General features: G+C 51.2%; 3 protein-coding genes across 3 annotated transcripts in view; all 3 read left to right on the top strand.

The window, feature by feature from the left end:
• The window catches only part of ANKRD39 (ankyrin repeat domain 39), a 745,852-nt gene that overhangs the window by 494,443 nt on the left and 237,850 nt on the right, over window positions 1–13,559 (top strand). The gene's annotated exons all lie outside the window — the stretch shown is intronic.
• The window catches only part of FAM178B (family with sequence similarity 178 member B), a 218,462-nt gene that overhangs the window by 3,092 nt on the left and 201,811 nt on the right, over window positions 1–13,559 (top strand). The window lies entirely within an intron of this gene.
• ACTR1B (actin related protein 1B) overlaps window positions 1–13,559 on the top strand; it is an 80,851-nt gene that overhangs the window by 16,484 nt on the left and 50,808 nt on the right. The gene's annotated exons all lie outside the window — the stretch shown is intronic.

Below are 13,559 nucleotides of genomic sequence, written 5' to 3'. Positions count from 1 at the left end.
AGCAAAGGCAGGGGTCAGGAAGGACGACTCCAGCAGGACTCGCCAGACGGAAGGAAGCCTGCGTGCCTGGAACGGGAGGGTAGGCAGCAGTGGTGGGAGGGAGAGGAGTCCCAGGGCTCATGGAAACTAGAATGCCCCATTTTCCCCTCAAAGGGGCACTGCCCCGGGGCCTGCACCAGCCAGACGACCCAGAGGAGTGATTTATTTATTCCACAGGCAGGTTAGAGCTGGAGGGAGGAGAAACCCACTGAGTCAGCCCATACCCTGAAGGTTGAGACCCCCCTCCTGTGCCAGGTATCTGGACGGCAAGGACAGCCTGCCCTCGCTCTCCGGTGGCTCGCAGGCTTGTGGGGGGCAGCTGGGTCCACAGGGAGCCAGCGCTGGGAGGCTGGAAGCCTGGGCACTGTGTGTCCCCATAGGAGCCCCAGCCCCGCCTAGAGGATGTCAGGGATGCGTTCCAGGAGGAGTCAGCCACCCAGCCGAGACACAGAGCCAGGGCACCCCCAGTGCCAGCCCGGCCCACCGGGGACTTTTCCCACGAAACTGAATCTGGCTGAGCACCACGCCGCTGTGGCCACCACCTCCTCTTCCTCTTCCTGTCCTCCCTTCCCTCAGCCCGTGCACCCCCCACGACGGTACCCACCCACCTTTGGGCCTGGGGCCACACCTCACGCACTCTCTCAGAGGGGGGCCTGCAGAGCCACTCTCTCTCGGCTCCATCTCCCCTCTAGTGCCCCAAGGCCTCTGGGAGCCTCTCGCCCACCACCTCCTTGCTTTCTTGGGCACTAGGAGTCGTCACAGCTCTCCTGTCTGTGGGGTCTCAGAGACCTGTGTGGAACTGCCCTGGGCCCACTGTGGAGATGCCTAAAGCTCTTCTTCTTGGGGTCCTGCTGCTCTTGTTAAGTGGGCTTGTGATACCCTACCTTGTTTTAACCTGAATTGACTCTCCCTTTGCTAAGAGAGCCAGACAGACTCCATCTTGGCTCATTTCATTTGCAGCCGTTTACCCACCCTCCTTCCTCAAGGACTTGTGCAAGCTGACTCCCAGCACATCCAAGAATGCAATTAACTGATAAGATACTGTGGCAAGCTTTATCCGCAGTTCCCAGGAATTCTCCTGGTTAATAGTACCCAGAGCCCCCGTGTTTGTGTCCAGTTGGTAACGCCCAAAGCCCCGTGTCTTTCACCTTGTGATAGATTTAAAGCCCCTGCACCTGGAACTGTTTGCCTTCCTGTAACCATTTATCCTTTTAACTTTTTGCCTGCTTTACTTCTGTAAGATTATTTTAACTAGACCCTGCCCCCTCCCCTTTCTAAAGCAAAGTATAGAAGAAAATCAAGCCCCTTTTCTTCGGGTCTGAGAGAATTTTGAGCACTAACCGTCTCTCGGTCGCCGGCTAATAAAGGACTCCTGAATTCATCTCAAAGTGTGGCGTTTCTAACTCGCTCGGTTACAACAGGTTCAGCTCCCCAGTCGGCCTGAGGATCCCCTCATGCCCCACCCCTTCTTGGGGACCTCCTTTCTGGGCCTCTACTATCCTCTGGCCACCTGAATCCCCTTTAGAAAATCTGAGTTCCGACCTCTAAGCTAGGATACTTTTCTTCTACATAGAGCCCCCCTCCAAAATGGTGTTTGCTAGCAGCCTCCGCTTTCCCCAGCGGCATCTTGAAACTCCAGGCGTAGAAAACGTTCCTTCACATCCATGCTGGACACTCATTTCTTGGAGTATTCAGAGAAGACGACCCTGGCGCACTGAAGAGAGGAGAAATTACAGCATCAAATCACATTCATACTACAATAATGAGAGTTGCACTGATTATATGCCAGACATTGCTATAGACACATCACAATTAATAAGCCATTCAACCCATTTTCCAGATAAGGTAAGTAAAGCCCAGAGAGGTTAACTAAGAGATGCCAAGTGGTCAGGTGGGATTGCAGCCCAGGCAGCCTGACCACACCCACATGCTGGTGGACATAAGGGAAGAAAACTTTGGTTGTAAAATATCTCCCCAAAGGGGGCCAGCTCCCCAGAGAGCTGGAAGCTGACCCAGTCATGGAACAGGGTGCCTCTGTGTGGGTGGGGGACTTCCAGTTTCCAGGGTCTTTGGATCCTGAGAAGAGGATTCCCAGCCTCGGCAAGGCACTGGCCCTATAGCCCTTGAGCCCCCCTGCTTCCTGTCCCGGAGGCTGGTCAGGAAACTACAAAGCCCAGTGCTCAGACATTTCTGAGACTGGGCTACAGATAATCTGAGATTGGCATGCAGATAACGTCCTCTGTTCTGCCCGAGTGGAAGGAGGCGGATGCATCTTCTGAATGTTTACGGTAAAGGGCAAAGATGGAAATGTGGGCTAGGAAAGTTGCGGTGCATTTGCCTCATTGGGTTGGGGTAAACATTCACTCTACTCATGCCAAGAGGCTCTGAAGAAATTCATCACTCACCCCAGTACCCTCAGGTCTTTGCCCACACCTCTTCACCTGCCTGTCTCCTAGTCCTCTTTCAGGTCTCCAATTAAGCATGTTTTCCTCCAGGAACCCTTCCCAATCCTCAGACCAGGCAGGGATGGGGCCTTCTGTCCATTTCACCTGGAGCTGAGCAGGTCCCATCTGGCTGCACAGTTAAGAGGACAGAGGCCACTGCTAGGAGACGTGCAGCAGGGAGACGGGGTGGAGGCTGCAGCAGGCCCAAGAGGAGTCACACCCCAGCACAATGAGCCTCAAAAGACGACAGCCCCTCCATCCAGGGTCCCTCCTGGATTCCCTCTGGGTGTACAGAAAAATGGTGACTTGTATCTCCTTTCCTTCTAGTTCTTTTCTGATTCTGCCACTTAACCCTGAGGGACCATGAGCACGTTACTTAGCCTCCCTGCGCCTTGGTTTCCTCCCTTAGGAAATGGGGATAATGAGCCCGGCACGGTGGCTCACGCCTGTAATCCCAGCACTTTGGGAGGCCGAGGCGGGCGGATCACGTCAGGAGATCGAGACCATCCTGGCTAACACGGTGAAACCCCGTCTCTACTAAAAAATACAAAAAACTAGCCGGGCGAGGTGGCGGGCGCCTGTAGTCCCAGCTACTCAGGAGTCTGAGGCAGGAGAATGGCTTGAACCCGGGAGGCGGAGGTTGCAGTGAGCTGAGATCTGGCCACTGCACTCCAGCCCAGGTGACAGAGCGAGACTCCGTCTCAAAAAAAAAAAAAAAAAAAAAAAAAAAAAAAAGACTTGAAGGAGATGCAGGAGAAAGCCACAGAGATACTGGGGGAAGAGTAGCATTTTTTTTTTCAAAAAAAAAAAAAAAGGGAAATGGGGATAATGGTACCTGACTCATAGGGCTGCTGTGAAAGCGAAAAGAGGCCTAAAGGCAAATGCTCCATTACTGCCCCCACCACGGTCCTCTCTCACCTCTAGGGACTGCGCGCCCCAGCGCGGCAACGAGACTCCCGTGCGCCCTCCAGAGGCAGCTCTCCAGTATTGCAGGCTGCCGAGCACAACTCGGGCCTCCCTGAAGGCTGAACGTGACCACCGCCCTGCCCTGAAATAATAAAAATTAAAATAAAAATGAATCCAGCTGGTTTAAGTCAGAAGAGAATTGCTGGGCCACAGCAGCCACATGCTGTGCTCTCCCCTGGGGGTTTCGCAAATGGATGGCACCTTCGGAAGCCTTCAAACTGCCATGGCACTGCCACCTCCTGAGACCCCCTGGCTGCTTATTTATTCAACACTGAGCACCCGTGCTATGCCAGACTCGTTTCCAGGTACTCTGTTCTATGGATCCGCAGTGAACAGCACATGAAAATCCCTTCCCTCGTGGAGCTGACTTTCTAGTGGGAGAGACAGAGAATGAACAAAATAAGTATTTCATAGAGTATGTCACATGGTTACAGGTGCTAAGGAGTAAAATAAATCAGAAAGGGTAGGCGAGGTCTGTGGGCATGTAATTTTGAGCCAGTCAGGGCATGCCTCGGAGGGGATAACCTGTGAATCAAGACTTGAAGGAGGCTGGGCGCGGTGGTTCACTCCTGTAGTCCCAGCCCTTTGGGAGGCGGGCGGATCACGAGGTCAGGGGATCGAGACCATCCTGGCTAACACGGTGAAACCCCGTCTCTACTAAAAATACAAAAAATTAGCCGGGCGTGGTGGCGGCGCCTGTAGTCCCAGCTACTCGGGAGGCTGAGGCAGGAGAATGGCATAAACCCGGGAGGCGGAGCTTGCAGTGAGCCCAGATCGCGCCACTGCACTCCAGCCTGGGCAACAGAGCAAGACTTTGTCTCAGAAAAAAAAAAAAAAAAAAAAAAAAAGACTTGAAGGAGATGCAAGAGAAAGCCACAGCGATACTGGGGGAAGAGCAGCATTCCCAACAAATGTCTTAAGCGGGACTGTGGTATCTGTGAGGTGGGAACTGTCTTGTTCCCAGCTGTGGCCCCAGCAACTGGAGTGGTACCAAGCACAACAGCACTCAATAAATATTGCATGGATGGGTGAAAAAAATCCCACATATGTGCTTCAGGAACAGCTTGCTCTGGGCTCAACTGATGGCCCCAAGGTTGTTGGCTTCATTCTCAGACAAGATTTCTTCCTATGGTCCAAGAAAGTGACTCAACTTCAAATCCTATTCCAGGAGCTAGAATCAATTTCTCAGTATTACTGGAAAAACCCCCAACACAGCTCATTGGCTGAGTAGATCACATGTCCATCCCCCAGCCTATCCTTGATGCCAGTGGATGGCACGGGGAAGTGGCTTAGGACCAGGCCACAGGCCGCACCCACAGCACAGTCTGGAAGGAAGGAGTGGCTGGAGGGACGACAGATGCTGGGTGGGCAAACAAAGCGCCAAAGTCTTGCAGAATATTCATAACAGCTTAAATGCATCTATTCCTTTCTATCAAGCACGACTACATGCTGGCCCCAGCTCAGGTACATTTAACGCTCACAACAGCCCCAGCGAGTAGGAGATTAGCCTCATTTTACAGATCTAGAAACTGAGTCCAAGAGGAAACTTAGGCTTGAAATTCCACACCTAGTAAGTGGGGAGACTGGGACCTCCTGGCTCAAAGGGAGCTTGGAGCTTCCATAGGGCTCCACCCTGAAATCCCCTGTGCGATCAGGGTGACTGCTCTCATCAAGCTAGGGACAAGCGGGCCGAACCAACCCTGAGCTACAGCTGCAAGGCTTCACTTAGCGTGAAGGCAGACTGAGAGCGCAAAGGCAGCCACCTCTTTGATGGAGAAAGGGAAATGGAAATGCTAGCGCAGGGCAGCTCCCAGGGGCCCAGGGCTATGCGGGGACTGTTGGCAGAGGCTGTAGGCACTGATGGGGCTTTGTCCTCAAATGCAAGCCCAGGGTAGAGGTAGGAGGCCAGCAGAAGGGTGAGCTGCCTGTCAGGGCTGGGTCCCAACAGGTTGCAGTGAGGATGGGGCGAGGGTGCACGTGCAACCTGTTGAGAGCTCAAGGAAAATCTGGTATGCTTGCTGTGCCTGCTGCATGCCCAGGCTGGGGCAACTGCATCTCCTTCCAAGCAGAGAGGACCCCAGTCACCTGCTGCCCCACAGCCACCCCACATCCAGCCCAGCACAGGGCCTGGCACCCGGCAGGTGTCTGATAAATGCGTGCTGCTGAACAGACCACCCAATGGCACTGTAAAGAGGGTAAATTGGCCGGGCCCGGTGGCTCACACCTGTAATCCCAGCACTTTGGGAGGCCGAGGAGGGCGGATCACGAGGTCAGGAGATCGAGACCATCCTGGCTAACACGGTGAAACCCCGTCTGTACTAAAAATACAAAAAATTAGCCGGGTGTGGTGGCAGGTGCCTGTAGTCCCAGCTACTCGGGAGGCTGAGGCAGGAGAATGGTGTGAACCTGGGAGGCGGAGCTTGCAGTGAACTGAGATCCGGCCACTGCACTCCAGTCTGGGCGACAGAGCGAGACTCAGTCTCAAGGAAAAAAAAAAAAGGGGGGTAAATTATCAGCCTCATTGCCAAGAAGAGGAAGCCAAGGCTCTGAGAAGGTCCAGGCAGGACCAGTATTGAAGCCCAGCTCCGCAGCACCATGCCTGGGAAACTCCCAGAGTTGTGAGGTCCAGGCAGGCGAATGCCAGGTGTCACAGGCCATATCTCAGTTGCCGGCAATCCTCTCCTGGGGCACCTGCCTTGGCCAAGCACTCAGAGACCTTTGGACAGCCAGCAGGTCCTCGGGGGGACCCAGGCCCCACTCTCCTGGGGAGTCCACTCTCCCCACCTCCCCGCCGGCTTCCATCTGAGAAATGGAAAGGGTGGTGTTCATCTCATAGCAAAGGGGCTGGAGCACAGATGCCAGGGCAGGCTCCAAAGTTAACCCCCAGTGGAGAGCTCTGGGAGGGCCACACGGCGGGGTGTACCTGCCCGCCTGGGCACTGTGCCTGGCATGGGGAGGTGCCCAGTAAGTGCTGACTTGAGCAGAAACCAGTTGGCAAGTTACACCCGTTATTGATGCTGCTGATGCTGGCGAGGGAGTGGGCTCTCCCCTCCCCCAGCTCTCCATGCAGCCACCCACCCCCCACCCAGTTCTTCTTCCTCACCCTCTTGGAACAAGTGGGCTGAACCGACCACTTGGGGCTCATTCCTGGCCCATCACTACTCCCTCCCCTCACCACTCTCTCCCCTCAACCCTCCTCCTTCCAACATCTCCTCCATTCAAATCCCCCACCCACCACATTGTTCCTGCTTCCTCCACTTCCCTCCCCCATTCCTCTCCCTTCCTCTTCCCCACTCCACTCCCCCAGCTCATTCTCCCCGCTCCCTCCACCTTATTCTTCCCCACCCACACCACTGTCCTGCCCTCCTCCCTTCTCCTATCCCGGCCCTCATCTCTCTCAGCTTACTCTACCCCTTTGTCTCTGCCACCCCATTCCGTCACCCCGAGCCACCCTCCCCACAGTCCCCCAGTGCTCCCCCTCCACACCCCCCACACGCTGAGTGCCAGTCCAGGAAGGTCAGGCGGGGGCCCTTCAGGCACAGCTGGGGATTTTGATAACCCTCCTCGGAAGCACCTAACTGGAGCTTCGTCCCCTCGGCACAGAGGGCAGCGGCTGCTCGGATAGACAGGAAGGGGTCTGAGCCTCCCAACGGCCAGAAAGGCAGAGGCGCATGGCGGGTCCCGTGAGTCCTCACTTAGCTCACCGATAGGTTCTTGGCGACTGCAACTTGAAGTGCAGTAGGGGAACCAATTTTCCCACAGGCTAATTGCTGTTGACAAGAGGTAAGTTCCTATGGCATATTCCTGGTCACAAAAACATCACCAACCATCTACATAAGGACCCCAAATACTTTAATATTAAACATTAAAATAATTGCAAGCTATACATACCTTTAAGAATGATTACTAAAAAATAAGTCAGATCATGATTTATCCACTTACCCAGTTCAGGGTGGCAGGGGCCAGAGCCCAGCCCGGCAGCTCAGGACAGCGCAGGGTGGGAACCACCCCCAGCCGGGACCCCATCCCCTCTCAGGACACATTCACACACACCCACGCTTACTCACGCTGGGACACTAGACACGCGTATGCACCGATAGCTTTGGGATGTAGAAGGAAACGGAGTTCCCAGAGAAAACCCCTGCAGACATGGGGAGAACGTGCAGGCTCCACACAGACAGTGGCCCCAGCTGGGAATCAGGTTTGGTCGTTTTTTTTTTTTTCTTATCAACATTACAACCAAATGACATTGAAAAAAATGGGCGTGGTGGCAGGTGCCTGTAATCCCAGCTACTTAGGAGGCTGAGGCAGGAGAATCGCTTGAACCTGGGAGATGGAGGTTGCAGTGAGGGGAGATCACACCACTACACTCCAGCCTGGGTGACAGAGTGAGGCTTAGTCAGAGAGGAGAGGAGAGGAGAGGGGAGGGGAGGGGAGGGGAGGGGAGGGGAGGGAAAGGAAGGAAGGGAGAGAAAGAGAGAGAGAAAAGAAAGAAAGAAAGAAAGAAAGAAAGAAAGAAAGAAAGAAAGAAAGAAAGAAAGAAAGAAAGAAAGAAAGAAAGGAAGGAAGGAAGGAAGGAAGGAAGGAAGGAAGGAAGGAAGGAAGGAAGGAAGGAAGGAAGGAAGGAGGGAAGGAAGGAGGGAAGGGAGGAAGGGAGGGAAGGGAGGGAAGGAAGGGAAGGAAGGAGGGAGGAAAGAAAGAAAGGAGGGAGGGAGGGAAGGAAGGAAAGGGAGGGAGGGAGGGAAAGAAAGAGAGAAGGAGAGAGAAAGAAAGAAAGAAGAAAGAAAAAAAGAAAGAGGGAGAGAAAGAGGGAAAGAAAGAGAAGGAAGGAAAGAAGGAAAGAAAAAGAGAGAGAAAGAAAGAAAGAAAGAAAGAAAGAAAGAAAGAAAGAAAGAAAGAAAGAAAGAAAGAAAGAAAGAAAGAAGGAAAGAAAGAAAAGAAAAGAAAGGAAGGAAGGAAGGAAATTATTACATTAGAGGAGCTTCTGTCCAAATGTCCGAAGCAGTCGGGGGATCCTTGAGAATGAGACAAGCATCTGGACTGGGACTCTTGGTTCTCGAAGCCCCTGATTTGGGAGGTGGGTTGGGTAGGGCTGGGAGCCAGCTCTGTCCAGTACATCAGGCCCTCTGTGGCTACAGCAGGACCAAAGTCCCAAGACCACTAACTGGGCAGTTTTTAACTAATGGCCCGATGTGGTGGAAACAGTTTTTCTAGGGATGGGCTGTTTTTCCATCTTGGTAAAGAACTGCAGAGCGGCCGGGCGCGGTGGCTCAAGCCTGTAATCCCAGCACTTTGGGAGGCCGAGACGGGTGGATCACGAGGTCAGGAGATCGAGACCATCCTGGCTAACACGGTGAAACCCCGTCTCTACTAAAAAAATACAAAAAACTAGCCGGGCGAGGTGGCGGGCGCCTGTAGTCCCAGCTACTCGGGAGGCTGAGGCAGGAGAATGGCGGGAACCCGGGAGGCGGAGCTTGCAGTGAGCCGAGATCTGGTCACTGCGCTCCAGCCTGGGCGACAGAGCAAGACTCCGTCTCAAAAAAAAAAAAAAAAAAAAAAAGAACTGCAGAGCCTTTCAGGGCCACCTCGTCTTCACTCCCCATGCAGATAGGTCCAAAGCTCTCAGGCCCCAGCTGGACCGCCTCTGAGCTTCTCCTGACCACCCCTCCCCCTGCCTTTCCTGAGGCCCAGCTCCCAGAGCCCATCCATGAATGGAGAAGGTAGCCAGGAACCCTTCAGACCCAACAGTTGCCCCCAGGAATCTGCGAACCTGCTGACCACAAGCACCAGGGCCATGACCTATGTCCCTTGATTCCCTAAACACACTCTCCCACACCTTGCAGCGGCCCTGGGCCCAGCCCAATCCATCTCATGTACCCTCGAGACTCAAAGTATCAGAGAAAGATTGCGTGGCCATGTACTCGTTTCCCAGGGCTGCCATGACAAATCACCACACACCGGGTGGCTTAAAACAGCAAAAATTTATTCTGCCACATTCTGGAGGCCAGAGTCTGAAACTGAGGTGTTAGCAATGGTGGCGAGGATATGGAGAAAAGGAAACTCCCATACACTGTTGCTAATGTATGGAATGGACGTTAGTACAACCACTATGGAGAACAGTTTGGAGCTTCCTCAAAAAACTAAAAATAGAGCTACCAGACAATCCAGCAATCCCACTGCTGGGTTACTCAAAAGAAAGGAAATCCATGTATCCAAGAGGTAGCTGCACTCTCATGTTTATTGCAGCACTATTCACAATAGCCAAGATCCGGAAACAACCTAACAGTCCCTCAACAGATGAATGGCTGAAGGAAATGTGGTACATTTACACATTTGATGAATGGAGTACTATTCAGCCATTCAAAAAATCGTCATTTGCACCAACATACATAGAACTGGAAGTCATGATGTGGAGTGAAATAAGCCAGGCACAAAAAGGCAAAGTCTGCATGCTCTCATCATTTCTGAGAGCTAAGAATTAAAACAATTGAATTCCTGGAGATTGAGAGTAGAAGGATGATTACTAGAGGCTGGGAAGAGTCGTGGGGGTGGGGGAGAAGTAAGGATGGTTAATAGGTACGAAAAATAAAAGAATGAATAAGACCTAGTATTTGATAGCAGAGTAGGGTGACCACAGTCAATAATAATTTAATTGCACCTTAAAAATGATTAAAAGAATATAATTGGATTGTTTATAACATGAAGGATAAACGTTCCAGGTGTTGGATACTCCATTCACCTTGACGTGGTAATTATGCACGGCATGCCTGTATCAAAATACCTCATGTACCTCATAAACGCATACACCTGCTATGTACCCACAAAAAGTGAAAAAAATCTCTTAGTACTCTACATATCTTCCTACTAATTCTGTTTCTCTCACGGGATGCTGACTGATACAAATTTTGGTACTAGAAGACAGGAACAGAATCTTTTTTTTTTTTTTTTTGAGATGGAGTCTGGCTCTGTCACCCGGGCTGGAGTGCAGTGGCCAGATCTCAGTTCACTGCAAGCTCTGCCTCCCGGGTTCACGCTATTCTCCTGCCTCAGCCTCCCGAGTAGCTGGGACTACAGGCGCCCGCCACCTCGCCCGGCTAGTTGTTTGTATTTTTTTAGTAGAGACGGGGTTTCACCGTGTTAGTCAGGATGGTCTCGATCTCCTGACCTCGTGATCCGCCCGTCTCAGCCTCCCAAAGTGCTGGGATTACAGGCTTGAGCCACCGCGCCCGGCCAGGAACAGAATCTTAAATCTATTTCCAGTGGCCAAGGGGGCATTTAGGTACTCCATGGCATGATGTGGCAATAGAGATATACAAAATATTACCATTGGATACTCTCAATCCAACACATATAAAAGGCAAGGTTCTGGGTGCCCACGTGTTTGATGACACCTGAGAACATTTTAGTTAAACTGAGGAGTACAATAAATATTCACTGGTTGCTGGAGAAAGTGGGGAAAGAAAGGGATGAGTTTAGGCTTTCACTTTCCCAGCTTAAACTCTGCATAAATGAACTGAAAGCGTCTATGGGCCGGGCGCGGTGGCTCACGCCTGTAATCCCAGCACTTTGGGAAGCCGAGGTGGGTGGATCACGTGAGGCCAGGAGTTTGAGAGCAGCCTGGCCAACATGGTGAAACTCCATCTCTACTAAAAATACAAAAATTAGCTGGGTGTGATGGCAGGCGCCTATAATCCCAGCTACTCAGGAGGCTGAGACAGGAGAATCGCTTGAACCCGGGAGGCAGAGGTTGCAGTGAGCCAAGATCACACCACTGAACTCCAGCCTGGGCAACAGAGTGAGACTCTGTCTCAAAAAAAAAAAAAAAAAAAAAAAAAAAAATTGGAAGGCCAAAGTGGGCAGATCACGACGAGGTCAAGACATCGGGACCATCCTGGCCAACATGGTGAAACCCTGTATCTACTAAAAATACAAAAATTAGCTGGGTGTGGTGGTGGGCACCTGTAGTCTCAGCTACTCGGGAGGCTGAGGCAGGAGAACTGCTTGAACCCGGGAGGTGGAGGTCACAGTGAGCCAAGATCACGCCACTGTACTCCAGCCTGGCGACACAGTGAGACTCTGTCAAAAAAAGAAAAAAAAAAAAAGAGAAAAGAAAGAAAAGAAAGAGAGAAAGAGAGAAAGAAAGAGAAAGAAAGAAAGAAAGAAAGAAAGAAAAGAAAGAAAGAAAGAAAGAAAGAAAGAAAGAAAGAAAGAAAGAAAGAAAGAAAGAAAGAGCTGGGCGCGGTGGCTCAAGCCTGTAATCCCAGCACTTTGGGAGGCCGAGACGGGCGGATCACGAGGTCAGGAGATCGAGACCATCCTGGCTAACACGGTGAAACCCCGTCTCTATTAAGAAATACAAAAAAAACTAGCCGGGCGAGGTGGCGGGCGCCTGTAGTCCCAGCTACTCGGGAGGCTGAGGCCGGAGAATGGCGTGAACCCGGGAGGCAGAGCTTGCAGTGAGCTGAGATCCGGCCACTGCACTCCAGCCTGGGTGACAGAGCGAGACTCCGTCTCAAAACAAAAAAAAAAGAAAGAAAGAAAGAAAAAGAAAGAAAGAAAGAAAGAAAGAAAGAAAGAAAGAAAGAAAGAGAGAGAAAGAAAAAGAGAAAAACTCCTATGTCTGTCCTGAAAGAAATCCTTATCTCCTGTAGCTGCAGGGCTGAGATTTCTGAACACCAAACCCAAAGTGACTGAATTGCAATGCACCTGAATGCCTAGCCTTGCAGACTGGTCTTGTGTTAAAGTGAGAGAACTGACTGAAAATGAATGGTATCCTAAAAAACTGGAATGGGGACATATGGGAAGATCCCAGTGAAGTTGGGGGTATCAAACCCCTAAATTCTGCTGAGTCTTGTTTGCCAGCAGAAGTAGCCCTTCCACCCTCTCTGAGGAGGTTAACCCTGATTTTTCTGTAGAACCCTGTAATGGCCTCTCCTAAGGTCCTCTAACAAGACCCCACCAATTCTCCTCAGGACCCACTTCTACCACTCCTCTTTGCTTCTAGACCCATAACTAGACTCAAATTCCAGCAGGTCCCAAAGAGTGAGGATAAAGCACCCCATACAACAAAAGGTACACTAAGCACTGAAAGAACTGCATGATTTTTCTAATGTATACTGACGTAAACGTGAGGAATGTGCATAGACATAGATATAAGGATGTGGGGTAATGATGGAAGGAACATGGCATTGTATCAGGCTGCATTTATTGGTATGAGCCCATTGAGCAGAGGTTCTGGGCTCCGTGTTTTAGATGGAGGGATTAGAAAGGGCTCCATTTGGTTGGTTAGCTGAAACATGAGTCCAAAGATAACCCACAGTAAATGAAGTTGAAATGCCAGAACTCTATTCTTATACTGTAGAGGAAGGGACCCAAAGGCTTAAGGAATCTGGAATATTAGAGTGGATTTATCATGTAAGACCTGCTCACCCACCCTGGAAGGGTCCAAACAATACACCTTTTATCATGACTATGAGAAATAAATTGGTGAGGAGGGCTCCAGAGTCCTTGAGAGCTCTGTAGTAATTCCTTTCTGCAGGTCAGAAATGACGATGGAAACGGCTACCATCAAACTGGGATCCCAAAACGCAATGCAGATAGTTGGATCCCAGGACGGTGAGGTCTGAGTGGCCATACTTATTGTCAAAGGCAAGGTGGATATGGCTGCTGTTATGAACAGTGGTGTCAAAATGTCAGCCAGAATAGTCGAACTCACAGGGACCTTTGGCACTGTCTAGTTCATCATGATGTCCCTAGAAAAGAAGTAGATAAGCAATCTACTAAATTCTGACTTGATCTGTGCAAGCAGAGTTCCATGTTGTATAATTAGACGTCTAACTTGAATTAGCAAAATAGAGAGTAACAGTCCCTCAATTATTTCCCAGACATGAGCTAGGTTATATACCCCAAACCCATTAAATGATGGGGAGGTTGGATGTCCTTGAGGAAGAGCCCTACTACACTGTCAAAAATGTACACTGTTCATCTTTCTCTCAGTGGTCTCCAAGGGGACCTGTGGCCACTTACCACGGTGACTGTGCATTGAGGAAAGTCATCCTGGTAAGTGGCCATACGTATGGCCAATGGAATTCACTTGTAGGAAATCAAAGG

The sequence above is a fragment of the Macaca thibetana genome, chromosome 13 (assembly GCF_024542745.1).
Source record: "Macaca thibetana thibetana isolate TM-01 chromosome 13, ASM2454274v1, whole genome shotgun sequence".
Lineage (NCBI taxonomy): Eukaryota > Metazoa > Chordata > Mammalia > Primates > Cercopithecidae > Macaca > Macaca thibetana.
This window is presented reverse-complemented; position numbering and strand designations above follow the sequence as displayed.